Below are 19,698 nucleotides of genomic sequence, written 5' to 3' on the forward strand. Positions count from 1 at the left end.
CACCTTTTGTTTCTTTTGGTATATTCTCAGTATCTAAATCCTCCAGACTGAGCATGTACAGAATATATATTATGCATTGTATACAAGTGTGTATATGTATGGGTGTATATGCACACAGTCATGATCCAACATAAAGAGAAAGCAATTCAATATTTGGCCTTCAGAACACGGGGCAGTTAGCACTTAAGAACGCTGACATATGCCGGGCGTGGTGGCGCACGCCTTTAATCCCAGCACTTGGGAGGCAGAGGCAGGCGGATTTCTGAGTTCGAGGCCAGCCTGGTCTACAAAGTGAGTTCCAGGACAGCCAGGGCTACACAGAGAAACCCTGTCTCAAAAAACCAAAAAAAAAAAAAAAAAGAACGCTGACATAGAAGCTGGTACATCTCTCCGGTTCTGATCACGAGACAAAACTGAGCCTCTGGGCCATAACTCATTCAGAATACAAGTCCAAGAACCCCATTCCTTGCCGTCGCCACACAACACTGACAGAGCGGCAAGAGCTGGCTCTGTCCAATCTATTCTGAAGCAGCCAGGTCCATTAGGCCCTCCAACCCCAGGTCATCTGTCTGACCCAGTTGTGCATCGCTCCACCTTGCCCCATGCCATCTTTCTAGCCAGACACTCTTATCAAGTCTCCAAACATGGCCAAGGTACAATGACACATAGGTATAAAAAAATGTCAAAAAAAATGTCACCATGAGCTTTTTAAGCTTTCACCTTATACTCTCATCTCTAGCCCTCCTTCTCTCTCTCACTTCCCCCCCTTCTCTCCACGTGGCCATTGCCGGCCTCTCTCTTTCTACCTTCTCTCCTTCTCTTCCCTGCCTTTCTACAATAAAACTCTAAAACCATAAAAAAAAAAAAAAAGAAAAGGAAAAGAAAAAGGAAAACAATGTCACCATGAAACCCATCCCTTTGTACATTAAAAATGAACAAAAGGAAAAGATGAGCTAAGCGCCTCTCCCGCATCCCTTCCTCAGGCAGCGCTGAGCCTCGTCTCTCGGGAATGCTCTCCTAAGCCATCTCTACTCACCTGCAGTTCACTGCACTGGGTAACACCCAAATAGCCCATCAGAGCTCTTTATAATTTCTGAAAGAGAGAGAACAGCTTTTAAATATCACAGATTGCCAGCTGTGCTGCCTGGCACACACCTGTAACCCCCCTCGAGTGACGGAGGCACTCTGACTTAAGGCCCGATTTGATCTGGGCCATACATCACTACCCTGTCTCCAAAACATACATGACAAACAAAATCACAAGAACAAATTAGCAATTGCTATATCACTGCAGAAGTGTCTGAGTCCTATTCACAGCATCTGGTAACTCAATCAGACAGAGCCATAGACCACATGGCCTGACCGGAGCCTCTGGAGACTAAGGCTTTCACACTACCACTGAGTCACAGAACCTGGGGCGAGGCAGTTTCTCCAGGCCTACACTTCCTCATCTGGGAAATGGGAAACTTGGGAGTAGAGTGCCTGCCTGGCATTCATCAAGGCCTGAGTTCAATACCTAGAACCGACATGGAGACACATGTCTGTAACTCCAGTACCCAAGAAGCAGAGGCAGGAGGATCAAAGGTTCAAGGCTAGGGATGGAGAGATGATTCAGCATTCAATGCCCCTGCAGAGGATGGGGCTCCCAACACACACAGCAGCTCACACCATCTGTAACTCCAACTCCAGGGATCCAGAGACCTCCTCTGTCTCCAAAAGCGTCAGACATGCATGCAGTGCACAGACAGATAAAACAGTCACATACATAAGACAAAATAAATCTAAGTCAACCTGTTCTCTAGGCAGCGGCACATGCCTATGACCCCAACCTCAGAAGCAGACAGTCTGGTGGTTTTCTGTGAGTTCAAGGATAGCCAGGACTACATAGAAAAGCCCTGCCTCAAAAAAAAAAAAAAAAAAGTTCAAGGTTTCCCGCAGCTACAGTTCAAAGCCAGCCTAGATTACATGAAATTCTGTCTCAAAAATAAGGAAAGAAAAAGAAAATGAGAAAATAAAACTAACCAGAGATAAAAGAGCAAAGTTTAGCCAAGCAGTAGTAACGCACACCTCAGACCCCAGAAGAAGCAGAGACAGGCAGTTTTCTGTTGAGTACGAGGCTAGCCTGGTCTACAAAGTGAGCTCCAGGACAGCCAGAGCCACACAGAGAAACCGTGTCTCAAACACACACACAATAAATAAACAAAACATAAAATAAAAGATCAGCAAACTGGGGCTGGAGAGATGGCTGAGTGGTTAAGAGCACTGTCTGCTCTTCCAGAGGTCCTGAGTTCAATTCCCAGCAACCACATGGTGGTTCACAACCCTTTGTAATATCATCTGATGCCCTCTTCTGGTGTGTGTCTGAAGATAGCTACAGTGTACTCGTATAAATAAAAATAAATAATATAGCCGGGCGTGGTGGCGCACGCCTTTAATCCCAGCACTCGGGAGGCAGAGGCAGGCAGATTTCTGAGTTCGAGGCCAGCCTGGTCTACAAAGTGAGTGCCAGGACAGCCAGGGCTACACAGAGAAACCCTGTCTCGAAAAACCAAAAAAAATAAAAAAATAAAATAAAATAAATAAATAATATTTAAAAAAAGAAAACCAAAAAAAAAAAAGTTAAAGCCGGGCGTGGTGGCGCACGCCTTTAATCCCAGCACTTGGGAGGCAGAGGCAGGCGGATTACTGAGTTCGAGGCCAGCCTGGTCTACAGAGTGAGTTCCAGGACAGCCAGGGCTATACAGAGAAACGCTGTCTCGAAAAACCAAAAAAAAAAAAAAAAGAAAACAACAAACCAAAACTTTCTCCAGCCTGACCATAAGACTAAACGTCTGGGGGGTGGAGAGATGGCTTAGAGGTTTTAAGAGCACTGACTGCTCTTTCAGAGGTCCTCAGTTCAATTCCCAGCAACCACATGGTGGTTCACAACCATCTATCTGTTAATGGGATTCGATGCCCTCTTCTGGTGTGTCTGAAGACAGCTACATACAATGTACTCATATACATAAAATACATAAACCTGGGCTGGTGAGATGGCTCAGTGGGTAAGAGCAACCGACTGCTCTTCCGAAGGTCCAGAGTTCAAATCCCAGCAATCACATGGTGGCTCACAACCATCCCTAACGAGATCTGACTCCCTTTTCTGGAGTGTGTGAGGACAGCTACATTGTACTTACATATAATAAATAAATAATTAAATAAATAAATAAAAAACCATAAACCTTTAAAAAAAAAAAGACTAAGACTAATGTCTAAGACTGCTAATCTACAGTTGGACAGTAGCTTGTCACTAATGCTTCTGGTCACTGCAGAGCAGAACAGGTGTCCAAAATCTACTTCACCTGCTGTGCCTGCTGAACTCCCCCCTCCATTTCTACTTACACTTTAGGATCAGAGGCCTTCCAAAACTAAATGGCACATGTAATTTGTCTGTGTAAATGCCTGCCACACGTGTGCAGTTACCCACAGAAGCTGTTCTCTAGGCTGTGCGCCACCCAATGTGGGAGCTAGGTACCAAACTCAGGTCCTCCTGGAGAGAAACAAATGCGCTTAACCACTGAGCCAGCTAGCCATATATAAATATACACACACACAGATATATATGTATATGTATATATACATACACACACACACACTCAAGTGTTGCTCAATTTAACTTACCATATGCATGCGTGATTTTTTAAAATGTATCATTTATAAATACACCTGACAGGCTGTGTTTACAAGAACACTTCCACCATAAGGTGTATTTCCACAAAGCAGGGTGAAAAGTGAAAAGGCCAATTCAGATGTGATAACACAACCGAAAGTGTGGCACAGAGATAAACTCAGCCATTCACACTTCAGGGCAGGGTCAGTGTAAGAGACGATGAAGGCGGGAGAGGGCTCAGTGGGTAACTGTACTCACTGCACAGGCCTGCCGGCCTGAGGTCGCTCTGCAGGGCCCACGCAAAGGTAGAACAAGAGAGTCAACTTCCACAAAGGTGTCCTTTGACCTCTGCACATGCACATGCATACACACACTTAAAACTTTTAGTTAGATATACATGTGTGTGATGTGTGTGTGTGTGTGTGTGTGTGTGTGTGTGTGTGTGTAATGAATCAGGTTTTTTTATTCAAAAGCAAGACAAATTTCTGTTTCACCAGACTTCCTGATCTTAGAGAAAGGAATCCAGTATGTCTACAAGCATGAACAAGTTGATAAGGCTTTTGATTTAAATTGGAAACTTGCAATTTCTTTCAGGTAACTGAAAGCATAACAAATATATATAGAAAAATATAACGTAAGTGTTTACATATATGTACGTATATCATACAACATGAATGTAACATATATGCAAGCAGTCTTCAAGCTATACCAGTGGTAGTCAAAAAGAACAGTGATCATCAGATTCCGATTCTTATCTCAGGCAGCCCTGCGGTGGCAGTGGCCAGAGCAGGGAATTGTGCTGCGCTGCGGGGAGCTCATGATCCGGAAGCCATCGGGACGCACCCACACACTGAAGGGACCAGCAAGCTCGTGTGGCCACTCTCTCCACATTACACTTCTCTTCCAGAAAACATTTCAAAATACGACTTAGCAATCTAATTACATTTGCAAGTATGTTTACCTAAGTTTATGAAAATAGACAACTCTATGAATCTTATTTCTTGCACTGGGCCTGCATTTGGATTTGAGTGGCAGATAATTACAGGCTGATTTGCATTCAGGATTAATGTCAAATCTACCTAAACAGAGAACACAGGTGCATTTATAAAACTTAGACAACTTCCCTGAGAATTCCTGTGTGCTCGTCTCAGCTTTTCATGAAAACACTGTAGCTTAAAAAAAATTTTCTAAGCCGGGCGGTGGTGGCGCACGCCTTTAATCCCAGCACTTGGGAGGCAGAGGCAGGCGAATTTCTGAGTTGGAGGCCAGCCTGGTCTACAGAGTGAGTTCCAGGACAGCCAGGGCTATACAGAGAAACCCTATCTCAAAATAAATAAATAAATAAATAAATAAATAAATAAATAAATAAATAAAATAAATTTTGTAGACTTTTTTATTTTATGTGTAGGAGTATATGTCTGTGTGTCACATACATGCCTAGTGACCAGAAGTCAGAAGAGAGTGTTGGATCCCCTGGAACAGATGACTCTAAGTGGCCATGTAGATGCTGAGACCTGAACCCAGGTCCTCTGCAGGATATTTTAACCACTGAACCAGCTCTCCAGCACGTGTGCTGCCGACTTTAGAGTTTCCCAAGGCCCTCCACAAGCAGGATTGGCTTCGCATGGTCTTTAGCATTGTTCCCCAAGGCACTGAAACTGGACAGTCTGGATATATGTGCAGGCTTTAAAGACAGTGATGACTGAATTCATTCAAGCTATCTGAAGATGAAATTTCTTACTAACAATGGCAAAAGGTAATAGCCAATAGAGAGCTACCAGACTGTATTAACTGACTCCTCCACAATACAACCTTACCTAAAAATAGAACCCAAGCTTATCAGCCAAAAGACAGCCAAAAAAGCCATGTCTTCACTCGGCTCAAAGACAGTCTTCTCCTCTATAGTAACCTTCGAGCCCGTGGTATTTCCCATTTTAGAATACTTCGTGTGCCGAGCTGCTTGGTGGCCAACCAGCAGCTTCACTTTGAACAATAATACTTGTCTGCATGTGTGGAGACTGTGGAAAAAATGTCTCCACCCGATTCAGGCTGAGGAACAGTAGCCCCACAAGATCACCTACTCTGTAAGACTCGCGTTTTAAACTACAAGTAAACACTTCTGGGGCAGAAAACAGACAGATCTGTGGCTCCGACCCACAGAGCTACCTATTTGTTTCGAACAAGAGGAGAGTTCAAACTGAGAGGTCTGAGACAAGAATATGCCTCCATCCACACGCTGCAAACAAATTTAAAACTCTATATTTGCTCTGCCAAAAATTAAAATTAAAATAGGCACTGCTGAGTTTCAACCCAAGTGGAAGTGCTGTGTGTCAGAAGACTGGAGCTCTGTCCACCTCCCTTTCCCAAGTTCCCACCTCCTTATTGTATTTTAAGGGCAAAGTGGCCACTGTATATTTCACGCGTGAAGGGCTGGGGAGTATAGTTTATTCTGAAAAAGATGTACTAGATACGAAAAGCTGATGAGAACTTCAAAATCTAAATGCCCAAATGTGTTGGGGGTAAATAAATATACAATAAGCCAATTGACCATAATTACTTATATTTCTCTAAAGCAACCACAATAAAGTATCATTAAGTTGAGAAAATGGTTGAAAACCATAACAAGTTTCTCTCTCCCTGGTACACAGCACAAACTGTTCACAAATAATAAATGTCCTTTAGCGGGGCAGTGGTGGCGCAAGCCTTTAATCCTAGCACTTGGGAGGTAGAGGCAGGCAGAGTTCTGAGTTCGAGGCCAGCCTGGTCTACAGAGTGAGTTCCAGGACTGCCAGGGCTACACAGAGAAACCCTGTCTCAAAAAAAACAAAAACAAAAACAATACAAAAAAAATCCTTTAAATCCAAGGCATTACACCAGACTTAAGTTTAATCACAGCAATCAGGAGTTCAAGGCCAGCCTTGCCTACTTAGCCAGCCAAAGAAACTATAGTGATACCCTTCCTGCCACCACCCCCCCACTCTGTCTCTCTGTCTCTGTCTCTCTCAGGCACACACACAAATCCAAAGTATTACATGGGATAAATAAAACAATAATCTAAATTTACACACCATATATGATGGGAAGTGATGACAGAGTAGTCATATCCCGAGCAACACAGAACTTAGCACTATCATTTTTGTTCTAAAGTACTATCAGGCATTTACTATTCGGCTTTGGAAAAATAGAAGGGGGCTGGAGAGATGGCTCAGCAGTTAAGAACACTGATTGCCCTTCCAAAGGTCGTGAGTTCAAATCCCAGCAACCACATGATGGCTCACAACCATCCATAATGAGGATCTGATGCTCTCCTCTGGAGTGTCTGAAGACAGCTACCGTGTACTTACATATAATTAATAAATAAGTCTTTAAAAAAAAAAAAAAGAGCCGGGCGTGGTGGCGCACGCCTTTAATCCCAGCACTTAGGAGGCAGAGGCAGGCCAGCCTGGTCTACAGAGTGAGTTCCAGGACAGCCAGAGCTACACAGAGAAACCCTGTCTTGAAAAAAACCAAAAAAAAAAAAAAGAAAGAAAAAGAAAACTAGAAGGGACTAAGGATGTGGCTCAATGGTTCTGCACTTTCCCTAGGATGTGTGAGGCCATTAGGTCTTAAACATACCAGCACCACAAAACCAAAAACTAAGAAAAATAAAAATAGAGGCGATTGCTTGCTGGAAAATATTATTCGTAATGGAAAAGAATATACTTCATATACATCCCAGAAAGTGTGGGTGTGCAAACTTCATCTACCCAATTTCTTATACTCAGTGTAGGGCAAGCAATGGACGTGAAAGCAGATCCAATCCAGACCATCCCGTTAAAGTTACACAAGGAAATGCGAAGAGGCAAACTATAGTTACTCCTGGGAAAGACGTTGATCGAGTGTAGCCACAACTAACATTCGGCGCTAGAAAAGCTTCACTCCGTACGAATAAGTTGGAGCCACTCAGAAGGATGGTATGTCTTTCCTAAATCTCGCCTTACCTGTATCCCAGTTGGCTGACTGATCTATTTGGAAAGTAGCTTTCCCTGACCCTTGAGTTGGATACAAGAAAGAGGGGAAACAGGGTGTAATATTGAACTTCAGTCTCACCTTGCACATCTCACCGGCTCTGTAGTTCTTTAGTGATCAATGACTTCATCCAATTCCTGGAACAAACAGAAAAAGAATATGGTATGCAACACCAGTTGGAGCTGTTACCAGTTACAAGCATTTTATAGTCCTTTAGTAAAAGAATATGGATACACTTCAAGTGGAAAAAGTTATTAAAAAAAAAAAAAAGTTACAGGATGAAGCTTTGGAGGAGGGAAAAAATTTGCTTCTTTTACCTAAAATTGAAAATATTTTCTTTCAGCAACAGATTAGAAAATAGTCTTCAACCTTAAACATAATAAACTCATCTATTCTACACTGATAAGTTTTACTTTCAAAAATCAAAGAAGGAAGAAAAAAAAAATCAAGGAGGGGTGTAAAAAAGCTATTCATATGAGTGAAGAGAGAGGAAAATCAAGAACAAACTAGGCCAGATAACGTCTCCCTCTTCCCCCGGCTGCTCCCAGCATCCACTATCTCTGGAGTTACACTTTTGATTATACTAATGGCTTGCCTAAAAAGTGTAACTTTGCATGGGAGAAAGGATGCCAATTTCGGAGCTCAACAACAACAAAAAAAAAAACTTACAAGGTTCCCAACCCAAAAGGAATCTGAAGGCTTTTGGCTTCCAGCCCTGTCTGAGAGGACCCTCGGCAAAGGCCAGGGGGCAGAAGACTCAATTCATTTTAGGGCGAGAAATCAGTTCCTACTTAGGACTATGTGTCTGAGCCCTTGAGGGTAAAAGAGAGAGAGAAGGAAAGAAAGGGGCCTTTGGAGACACCTCCAGGAAGAGACTGTGCATTTGTTTTTGTAGATGTGCTCACGGGCCACGCATGTCCCAGGGAGGGGGGGCGGGGAGAGGGGGACCACAGTGAATCTTGGGCAGAGCCCTTTGCTGGGGAGGGGCGCCCCCTGACCCACTTTTCGTGCTGTCCCCTGCCCTGGGGTCGCCGCCCCACCCAGGGTGGAAATGCTAACCCGGAGGGCTGCACCGCGCGCGGCGTGGGAGGCCGCCCGCTCCCCACCCTAAGCCGCGACCCTGGGGCGCGGGGCGTGCGGGGACCCCAGGGTCGGCCCGTGCCGGAGCAGCCTCGCGCGGGCTCCCGGGTCCCCCCGAACCTCGGGCGTGTGCAAGGACCCTCGGGCCACCGCCTGGGTCCCTGGCACCTCAGCCCCCCAGCGGAGGGAAAAGGAGATTGAGGAGGGGAAGAAGCAGTAAACAGCTCCAGCGTCCGGGCCTCGCCTCTGAGAGAGCCCCGCTCCCCAGGCCCTGCCGGCGGCCGGCGGGATCCCCCGCTGTCCCCGGGGCCGCGCTGTCCCGGACCCGGAGCACCGGAGGAGAGTCCGGGCCTCTCCCCGGATGGCTCTGGAGGCTCCTGAAGCGACCCGGGCAGCGGAGAACGGGGAAGTCAGGACTTACCTGTCATTACTTTCTACGCCATCTTGGATCCACTTGTCAACGTCCCCACAAAGCATTATGGGTAAGAAAGAGCCTTTAAAGTGACTCCCCCCCCCTCGGCCCCCGACTCCCGCCTCCCGCCGCCGGCGCCGCCCCCTCCGGCTGCACCTCCCTCCGGAAAGTTGGCCCCAGAGGCCCGCCCGGCCCCCTTCAGCGCCGGCGGGACTTCTCAAGGAACACCCCTACTCACACACCCAGTTTTCCAACTGTGCCTTTGGGGTGCTCTCTCTTCCCCCCACCCCCGTTCCTATCTCCCCCATTCCTTACGCGAGCTGCTGTCTGCCCCGCCGCGATCCTGCCCTAGTAGCCAGATACCCTACTCTTGCATTCAATCGGCGTGTCCCGGACGCGGGTGGTGTGCGAGCCGGCTAGCGGATGCATAGATGTATGCAGGGATGCATGAGCGCATGAATGCGCACGCCTGCGAGCGGTCCCCCCAGCTCCAGGTCCTTGCTACCGCTCGCGCTTCCCGCCCCGGGGCATCCGCCAGGCATGTCGCACCCGCGCGCGGGGACGGTGTCGGTATCCTAAGAAGCTACTCTGGAGCCCTAGGATCCCAGGAACTCGGTGAAACGCCGAGTCAATCCGCCCGCAAAGCCCAATTGGGATCTGGAAAGGTTAAGCTAAATGCAACTTTTACCCCAGTTTACTCGCGCGGTCCCCTCCTCTCGGCCGGTAACGTGATCTGCGACCCTCTAGGTCGGAGGACCCCTCCCCTAGGAATGTGGCTTTAGAATTCAGCCGGGTTAGAGTCCAAATTGTGGACTGTGACTTCCCCATGCAGGTAACTCAAGAGAACCCGGCTGCAGAGTCCGGGTGGGGCGTGGATGCGCGCCTGGGCCGGGAGGGGGTCCCCCGGGTGGGTTGGGGGGCAGTGCCTACCGCGTTTCAACTGTCCTGTTCCCACAAGGCGGCGACCCCAGGCGGCGGGACAAGGTAGAGGGCGGGCGCCACGCTGGCTCTGGGCAGAGAGAGGAGGGGGATGTCCAGAGTGGCTTGAAGGCGACCAGGACGCAGGAAGTAGGAGGCGACCGTGCGCCGGCAACAGACCTTTGCGAGCATCCCGCGGGCATCTGCTTTCTGGTTGCAAGACAAGCCCAGCGCTTTCCCCGCCCCTCCCGCGTTGCTTCAGGCGAGCGACACCTAGCTCAGGTGACCACCCCCTTTGCTCCCTGAAGTACCAGCTCCTTGCAGCCCTAGTCCTGCCAGAAATGTAGGTCTGTTCATTAACTCCCCACCCCCACCCTATACGTTCTCTTCCTCCAGTGTCAGCACTGCTGAGTTTGAGGACCTCTAGATGCTCGCCTCCCCGGAGCAAGATTTGTGTCCAAAAGAAAATGCTCCGAGACTTCCGGGTAGATCCTGTTATTTAGCTTTAGCGAGGGTTTAATCCCCAGTAATAAATCTCCAATACACCAAAGCTTGCTGTTAAATGGTTCTGTAAATTCAAAGATACTGAGGCAACAGGCATTATCGCGCAAACACACACTCTTTTCGGTGCAAGGGTCTTAGATCTACCTTTTTTAGTCACCTCTGGATCCCACCAGAGCCCTCTTTAGCTACCTGGGTGATTGCTGACAACCTCTGCCCTCAGGGAGCCAAAAGCTCCACCATTCTATTGTCTCTGACTGAAGAGACGGGTGAGGTGTGGACTCATTAAGGGATTGGCCCCGGGGTCACTCTTGAGGGAGGGAGCAGGTGAGTCATTCCAACGGACTAGGAAGAGGCTTTCCAGGGAGGAACCTCCCCTGAGTCACCACTTTTCAGAGCTTCTGAGAGGCTCCAGTTGGGTAGGAGAAGAGAGCTCTGGGCACCTCTCAGGTGGTCAAGGTGTCCACTACCGGTACCTTTGCTCTCCCTGCTGAGGAAAGCTCCCACGTCTTGTTTTCAGGGTATCCTAGTTGTTCCTCCTCCAGTTCCTGCATTTCTTTAGCCACTAGGATGCACTAATTTAATGATTGGCAACTTCAAGTGGGCGATCTGAGCTTCCTTGTAAGTAAGTAATCAACCGAAGCACACGGGCTATGCCTGCCAAGCTGCCTCTTTGGTAGGTAGCCTTTCTTTGCTTTAGAAAAGCTTTGGCCCAAAGACAGGCTCCATTTATGTCACTGCCTCTGGTGTGTGTTCTGGCAGGTTCTTGTCCTAGATGCCACCTGTTACCTGTGCTAAAAGAACCTCCTCCGGGAGGTACTCCCGCTCCAGGCCTGCCCTTCCATTCTGACCAAGACAGTCGTAGTTCACATTTGTGAAATACACATCTGACGCCTTCACATCACAATTGAGATGAGCCTAAGTTCCCAGTCATAGCCTACAAGATCAATATGAGATTGCCCCATCTTCCCTTCCTCCATAATGAGTCCAGTGTGGCCTCCCTCTTCCCTACATCACCCCACGATCTTCCCCTGAGAAAAATATTTCCCTTGATCTATCTGCCAGTCATCAGCTCATCATCCAGGTCTCTGTTTGTGTCACTCCTCCAGAAGGACATCTGCCATCCCCTAAAATGAAACAGGCCAACGGGCTTAGTGGCACACGCCTTTAGTCTCAGCACTCGGGAGGCAGAGGCAGGAGGATTTCTAAGTTGGAGGCCAGTCTGGTCTACAAAGTGAGTTCCAGGACAGCCAGGGCTATACAGAGAAACCCTGTCTTGAAAAACCAAAAAAAGAAAGAAAGAAAGAAAGAAAGAAAGAAAGAAGGAAGGAAGGAAGGAAGGAAGGAAGGAAGGAAGGAAGGAAGGAAGGAAGGAAGGAAGGAAGGAAGGAAAAAAGAAAAAAAAGGAACAGGCCACTTGATCCTGCTACCATTATTAGAAATCCTCTTATCGTCTGCCCCACTCCCATAGATGCTTAGCAGATGTTTGCTGGCAAGCTTTTATCAGTACAAGGGGGTAAGGAGAAGGTACTGATGGCTGAAGGGGACTAACCATCTTTTCAGATGGCTCTGATCACATTCAGCTAGGGACAACTCAGCTGCTGTTAACTTGGCTCTGTTCTGCTTCTGAGCTGATAGACACCAGCAGCCCTGATTCCCTCTTCCTTCCCCATCTTCTCTCTCTCCCATCACCCATGACCACACCTTCTTAGTTTGAAGACTGCCAGGACTTGGACTCTAGGTCTCTGTTCTTCAGGTATACTGTCTAGTCACATCTTTCCTGGATTTAAGTGTTCCTGTCAGAAAGGGATTCCTGAGTGTATTGTACTGTTCTCATGCTTCCTCCTGAGTGTGAAACTTCCTTGTATCTCTCATAGACACTTCAAACCTAATGTTCTTATAACAGGAAGGCCAGAAGCTTGCTATGTAGCCAATAATAACCCTGACTCCTGACCTTTCTGCCTCTGCCTCCCAAGTGGCGAGATTACAAGTAGTCCCCTGACTACATACAGTTCAGTTGGGGTTTTTTTGGTTTTGTTTGTTTGGTTTTTTTTTTTTTTTAAGATTTATTTATTTATTATATGTAAGTACAGTGTAGCTGTCTTCAGACACACCAGAAGAGGGAGTCAGATCTCGTTACAGATGGTTGTGAGCCACCATGTGGTTGCTGGGATTTGAACTTAGGACCTTCGGAAGAGCAGTCGGGTGCTCTTACCTGCTGAGCCATCGCACCAGCCCCTGGCTTTGGTTTTTTGGTTTGTTTCTTAGTGTGTGTGTGTGTGTTTGGGGGGTGGGGGGGGGGCGTTGAGACAGGGTTTCTCTTTATAGCCCTGGTGTCCTGGAACTCACTTTGTAGACCAGGCTGACCTCGAACTCAGGAATCCGCCTGCCTCTGCCTCCCAAGTGCTGGGATAAAAGGCGTGCGCCACCACGCCCAGCTTGTGTGTATGTGTCTTGATTTGTATGTGTGGTATATGTGTGTGTGCACATCTGTACATACATGTGATTAGGGGCCAGAGGAGGGTATCAGCTGTCATACTCTCTTGGGGACCCTTTAGGTCTCTGTTTCAGTTAGACTGGCTGGAGAGGAAGCTTTCAGAATCTGCATGTCTCTGCTCTCCAATGACAGGGTTATAAGCACACCTCAGGCACCTTTACCCACTGAGCCATCTTGCCAGCCCTCTTTTGTCAGGTTGGCCTAAATCTCTCTCTCTCTCTCTCTCTCTCTCTCTCTCTCTCTCTCTCTCTCTCTCTCTCTCTCAGCTCTTCAGTCTCTGTTTTTGAGAATCTACATGGCTCACGACGACTTTGTCTCCAGCAGTTTGGATTCTCCACTTGCTTCTGACAGTCATTCCCATTTTGCTAACAACTCCAGGGAGTTGCTGCTGTCTCTCTGTCTTATTTTAAATTGCAGGATTCTTACACATAAGCCATATTTCTTTTTCTGTTTTTTTTTTTTTTTTTTTTTTTTTTTTTATACATAAGTACACTGTAGCTGTCCTCAGACACACCAGAAGAGGGTGTCAGGTCTCATTATGAGTGATTGTGAGCCACCATGTGGTTGCTGAGAATTGAACTCAGGACCTTCAGAAGAGCAGTCAGAGCCGGGCGTGGTGGTGCACGCCTTTAATCCCAGCACTCGGGAGGCAGAGGCAGGCGGATTTCTGAGTTCGAGGCCAGCCTGGTCTACAAAGTGAGCTCCAGGACAGCCAGGGCTACACAGAGAAACCCTGTCTCGGGAAAAAAAAAAAAAAAAAAAAAACAGAAGTCGGTGCTCTTACCTGCTGAGCCATCTCACCAGTCCTCTTTCTCTGTTTTGTTTTGTTTAACAAAGCCTTTTCACCTAACATAATTGGCCTTTGCTTACACCTGCAGTGGAAGATAACATCATTATAGCCCTAATCTGCAAATAGAGACTGAGATGGCTCAGCAGTTAAAGCAAGCATGGAGAATGGGGTTCAGATCCCCAGGAACTTAGAAAATGCCCAGTAGGAATGGTGGCCTCAGAAGGTAGAGACAGGACAAGTATGAAGAAATAATAAAGCCAACATGATGGTGGCACATACCTTTGATCCCAGCACTTGGGAGGCAGAGGCAGGCGGATTTCTAAGTTTGAAGCCAGCCTGATCTACAGAGTGAGTTCCAGGACAGCCAGGGCTACACAGAGAAACCCTGTCTCAAAAAAAAAAACAAAAAAGCAAACAACAAACAAACAAACAAACAAAAAAAAAAAACCCAGATAATCCAGGCAAGGTTGGCACACATCTTTAATCCCAGTGTTCAGGTAACAGAGGCAGGTGGATCTCTATACATTCCAGGCCAGACTGGTCTACAGGTAGAGTTCCAGGACAGCCAAGGCTTCATAGAGAGACCCTGTTTCAAACATACACACACACACACACACACACACACACACACACGATAAAATAAGTAGGATTTAAACTAAATGGCATTAACAGTTTCTCTACTTAAGCCAGAGTAGTCAATCAGTGAGTTCCTTTTGTCAAAAAAAATAGGCAGGAGAGTCACTGAGCAAAGACACCAGATAGTGACCTCTGGTCTCCACATGCAATAAGTGTGCACATGTGCACACACACACATACACTCATACATACACCACACACATGCACACATGCACACACACAAAGAAAAGCAACCCTGCATGATGGTATGCACCTTTACTCGCAACACTCTAGAGGCAGAGGCAGGTAGATTTCCGAGTTCAAGGCCAGTCTGATCTACAGAGTGAGTTCCAGGACAGCCAGGGCTACACAGAGAAACCCTGTCCTTAAAAAAAAAAAAAGAAGAAGAAGGAGGAGGAGGAGAGGGAGAGAGAGAAAGAGAGGGAAGGAAGAAGGGAGGGAGGGAGGGAGAGAGGGGGAGAGAAAGGGAGGAAGATAGAACAAAAAAAAAAAAAAAAAAAGAAAGAGATCGGGCGGTGGTGGTGCACGCCTTTAATCCCAGCACTTCGGAGGCAGAGGCAGGCAGATTTCTGAGTTCGAGGCCAACCTGGTCTATAGAGTGAGTTCCAGGACAGCTAGGGCTATACAGAGAAACCCTGTCTCTGAAAAGAAAGAAAGAAAGAAAGAAAGAAAGAAAGAAAGAAAGAAAGAAAGAAAGAAAGAAAGAAAGAAAGAGGAAGAAAAGGGACAAAAGAATAACAACAGGCTGGAGTGTGGCTCAGGCTCCTGAAGAAAGGAAGGAAGGAAGGAAGGAAGGAAGGAAGGAAGGAAGGAAGGAAGGAAGAAAGAAAGAAAGAAAGAAAGAAAGAAAGAAAGAAAGAAAGAAAGAGAGAAAGAAAGAAAGAGAGGGAGGGAGGAAGAAAAGGGACAAAAGAATAACAACAGGCTGGAGTGTGGCTCAGGCTCCTGGGGTGTGGCTCAGGCTCCTGGGGTGTGGCTCAGGGCTCCGGGTGAGCTTTAGGAGGATTCACACCAAGTTCCATTGCCAGTACCTCAGAAACAGATGTGGTGGTTACCAGCACTTGGGAGGTGAAGCCAGCCTGGGATACAGGAGACCCTGCCCCCCCAAAAAAGAATGTGAAACTGTAAGGATGATAATATACTCAATTCTAACATATAACAATTCCAAGTTTTGTGCACTTCTACAGATAACCTCAAATACATCAACGAAGAGTATAGAACTGTGAGGAGATACTGAAAAATCTGCAGTTAGGATAGAAGTTATCTTTATCCTTAACTATTAGGACAAAATTAATGAGAAAGAAGCGTAAACATAAGGACCAGCACGCTTCGGCCAACTGGACATACATAGGACAGGGTACCCGCCACTGCAGCTCACGCGTTCTTCTCAAGTACACACGGAATGTCTCTGAAATGCTACAGATAGAACAAGTCCCAACAAATTTCAAACGATTCAAATAGAGTACATTCTCAGACAATGATGCAACCCAGGCAGAAAATAAGAATTTTTAGAGATGTAAATAGAAAATATCTGGGTCCTAGTTTGCTCTCTGTGATAAAACACTATGACCAAAAACAACTTGGAGAGGAAAGGGTTTCTTTAGCTTATGCTTATCTTCAGTCAATTGAGAGACAGTAAGGCAGAGAGAAACCTGAAGGAGAAGCCATAGTCGGAATGCTGCTTACTGGCTTGATCTTTATAGCTTGCTCACCCTGCTTGCTTATACAATCCAGGATCACCTACCAGCCTAGAAATGGTACCTCCCACTGTGCCCTGGGTCTTCCCATATTAACCATAATCTCTAAAAAAGCCCTACAAGCCAGGCATGGTAGCACACACCTTTAACTCAACACTGGGTAGGCAGAGGCAGGCTGATGTCTATGAGTTTGAGGCCAACCTCCTCTGCATAGTTAAGTTCCAGAAACAGCCAGGGCTACATAGTGGGATCCTATCCTCACCACGAAAAAAAGGAAAGGAAAGGAAAGGAAAGGAAAGGAAAGGAAAGGAAAGGAAAGGAAAGGAAAGGAAAGGAAAGGAAAGGAAAGGAAAGGAAAGGAAAGGAAGAGAAAATGTCTTGCAGGCAACTGCGATGGAGGTATTTCTCGTCTCAAATAACTCTCACTTGTGTCAAATTGACAAAAAAAAAGAGGCAAAAGCTGTGCATAATTTTAAGTAACACAATTTTTTAAAAAATAGCAAGTTAATGAAAACAGGACAGCTGGAGAAATGGCTTAGTAACTGTAGTTCCGACTGCTTTTCCAGAGGACCAGGTTTGATTCCAAGCCACCACATGGCAACTTACAACTGTTTTTAACTCCAGTTACAGGGCATTTGATTCCCTCTTCTGTCTGCCCTTCATGAACACCAGGCAAAATATCCATACAAATAAAATAAAAAGAATGAATAAATCTTTTGGGGGGTTTTTTGTTTGTTTATTTGTTTGTTTTGGTTTTGTTTTTGGGTTTTTTTGGTTGGTTGGTTGGTTGGTTTGTTTGTTTGTTTTTTGGTTTTTCGAGACAGCCCTGTGTGCAGCCCTGGCTGACCTGGAACTCACTCTGTAGACCAGGCTGGCCTCAAACTCAGAAATTCGCCTGCCTCTGCCTCCAGGAGTCCTGGAATTAAACTGTGCACCACCACGCCCAGCGAATAAATCTTTTAAAATGTAAATATTACATCAAGGTAGATCAGTGGTAGGACACTCATCTTGAATGTACAAGGCGTGGCTGCATCCCTTGGACCACAGTCAATCATACATGAAATATGACATCCTAAAGTTGAGATGTAGCTTCAGTAGAATTTGGTTTGTTTTTTGTTTTTTGGGTTTTGGGGTTTTGTTTTGTTTTTTCAGTGCTGGCAACCAAACCCAGTGCCACACACATTCGAGGCAAAATCCTCTACCCCTAGCTACATATCAAAGCTCCTTTTCAATTTTTTGAATAGGTAATGAGTTAAGAGTTCACATTTTGCCAGGCAGTGGTGGCGCATGCCTTTAATCCCAGCACTTGGGAAGCAGAGGCAGATGGATCTCTGAATTTGAGGCTAGCTTGGTCTACATAGTAAGTTTCAGGACAGCCAGGACTACACAGAGAAACCCTGTCTTAAACCACGCCCCTCCACCTAGAGTAGGGGTGAGTATGACTGCAATACATTTGAAAGTGAAAGCAATGTACTAGAAAACAAGTATTTCTTGTGGTACCTTTGACCTTCAGCGCTTCCTAAAGCACAGTTACTAATGAACATTCTGGGGCTGGGAACTGGCTCAGGAGTAAGAGTGCTTGGTATGGAAGCAAGAGGATTTGGGTTTGAAGGTCTAGCAGCCACATAAAAACAAGGCATGGGCATGCATGCCCTTAGCATTTAGAGGCAGAGACAGGCAGGCCCTTGGAGCCTGCCTAGCTCAAATAGTGAGCTTCAGGTTCCAGGAGAAACCCTGTGTCAAAAAAAAAAGGTGGAGCTGGGTGTGGTGGCTTAGGTCTTTAATCCTAGAATTTGGGAGGCAGAGGCAGAGGCAGGCAGATTTCTGAGTTCAAGGGAGACCTTGTTCAATAACAGACAAAACAGCGGATTTTTTGAGAGGCCAGCCTGGTCTACAGAGTGAGTTCCAGAACAGCCAGGACTACACAGAGAAACCCTGTCTCGAAAAATAAATAAATAAATAAATAATAAGTAAGTAAGTAAATAATAATAATAAGGTGGAGAGTGACAGAGGAAGACACTGGCATTTGTATGTGCACACACAAGTGCACTAATCCCCACACATACACACATGGATGCATGGACACAAACAACACAAACACATACGTTTTTCCACAGAGCTTTTTTTTTTTTTTTTTTTTGGTTTTTTGAGACAGGGTTTCTCTGTGTAGCCCTGGCTGTCCTGGAACTCACTTTGTAGACCAGGCTGGCCTCGAACTCAGAAATCCGCCTGCCTCTGCCTCCCAAGTGCTGGGATTAAAGGCGTGCGCCATCACGCCCGGCCACAGAGCTTTTTTTAATGGTTATTTTTATTTATATGTGTATATATAAGTGTATGCCCTGTGTGTGTGTGTGTGTGTGTGCCCACAGAGACACCGGAGCTGGAATTACAGGCAGTTATGTGATCCTGTCATGGATGTTGAGAACAAAACTTGGATCCTCTCAAAGAGCAATGCTTGCTTTGTCTCCCTCTCCATTTCCCTGCCTCCTCCCTCCCCACCCTGAATATGCACTTATGTGCAAGAGAGAGAAGAGGAGAGGCTCTCACTATGGAACCCTGACTGGCCCACCAGTCTCTCTGTAGACCAGGCTGGCCTCAAACTCAGAGATTCATTCACCTGCCTTGCTTTATGAGTGCTGGAATTAAAGGTATCTATGACCCATGCCTGGTGCAGTGTACCCTCTTAGCCACTGAGCCATCTCTGCGGCCACTCAGGAAGATGTTAGGGCCCAGTGATCAGGGGATGCTGGGAAGATAAACCACTATACTGTAACCTGCATCTAAGCTGTTGCAAATGTAAGTAGTAGAAAGAAATGCCAGGCACTTAATCTTACTCTCTTACTCTTGCCTCTCTCTCTCTTGCCCTCTTGCTCCCCCTCTCCCTATTCCCTTCTCCCCTCTCTCCACATGGCCATGGCTGGCCTCTACTTCCCTTCCCTTCCCTTTCTTTCCCTTCCCTTCCTCTCTCTCTCTGTCTTTCTCTGCCTCTACTACCCTCTTACCTCCCCTTCCTGCTATGACAATAAACACCTTAAAAACATTAAAAAAAAAGAAGAAGAAGAAAGAAAGGAAGGATGGAAGGAAGAAAGCCAGCCAGCCAGGTAAAATTCTTAGAGATTCTTGTTCCCACAGGGTATATACTGTTCCCAGGGGACATAAAAAGAGTCCCATTGAGCCAGGTAGAGGTAGGTGGGTACATGGCTTTAATCCTACTACATGGGAAGCATAGGCAGGTAGATCTCTTTGAGTTCGAGGCCAGCCTGGTCTACAGAGCAGAGTCCAGGAAACCCAAGGGTACACAGCGAGACCCTATCTCAAAAAACAAAAACAAACAGAAAAAACCCACAAGACAAAATACACACACATGCACACACACACACAAACAACAACAAAAAAGGGTCCCATTGAATTAAAACTATGGACCCGTGGTGGTGCAAACCTTTAATCCCAGCACTCTGGAGGCAGAGACAGGAGGATTTCTGAGTTCCTGGCCAGCCTGGTCTACAAAGT

General features: G+C 46.5%; 1 protein-coding gene across 4 annotated transcripts in view; it reads right to left on the reverse strand.

The window, feature by feature from the left end:
* The window catches only part of Helz (helicase with zinc finger), a 142,846-nt gene extending 133,638 nt beyond the window's left edge, over positions 1 to 9,208 (reverse strand). For 3 of the 4 annotated variants that reach the window (XM_029483195.2, XM_021176882.3, XM_021176881.3), the window contains exons 1-3: positions 9,159 to 9,208; positions 7,739 to 7,794; positions 1,037 to 1,093 (exon numbers count right to left, since the gene is read on the reverse strand). The gene's annotated coding sequence lies outside the window, so the exon portion shown is untranslated. The remainder of the gene's footprint in view (positions 1 to 1,036; positions 1,094 to 7,738; positions 7,795 to 9,158) is intronic. The other variant, XM_021176880.3, reaches the window with a different exon arrangement.
* Between the last annotated feature and the right edge of the window lie 10,490 nt (positions 9,209 to 19,698).

Source organism: Mus caroli, unplaced genomic scaffold, assembly GCF_978045245.1.
Source record: "Mus caroli unplaced genomic scaffold, Mus_caroli_1 scaffold_13, whole genome shotgun sequence".
Taxonomy (NCBI): Eukaryota; Metazoa; Chordata; class Mammalia; order Rodentia; family Muridae; genus Mus; species Mus caroli.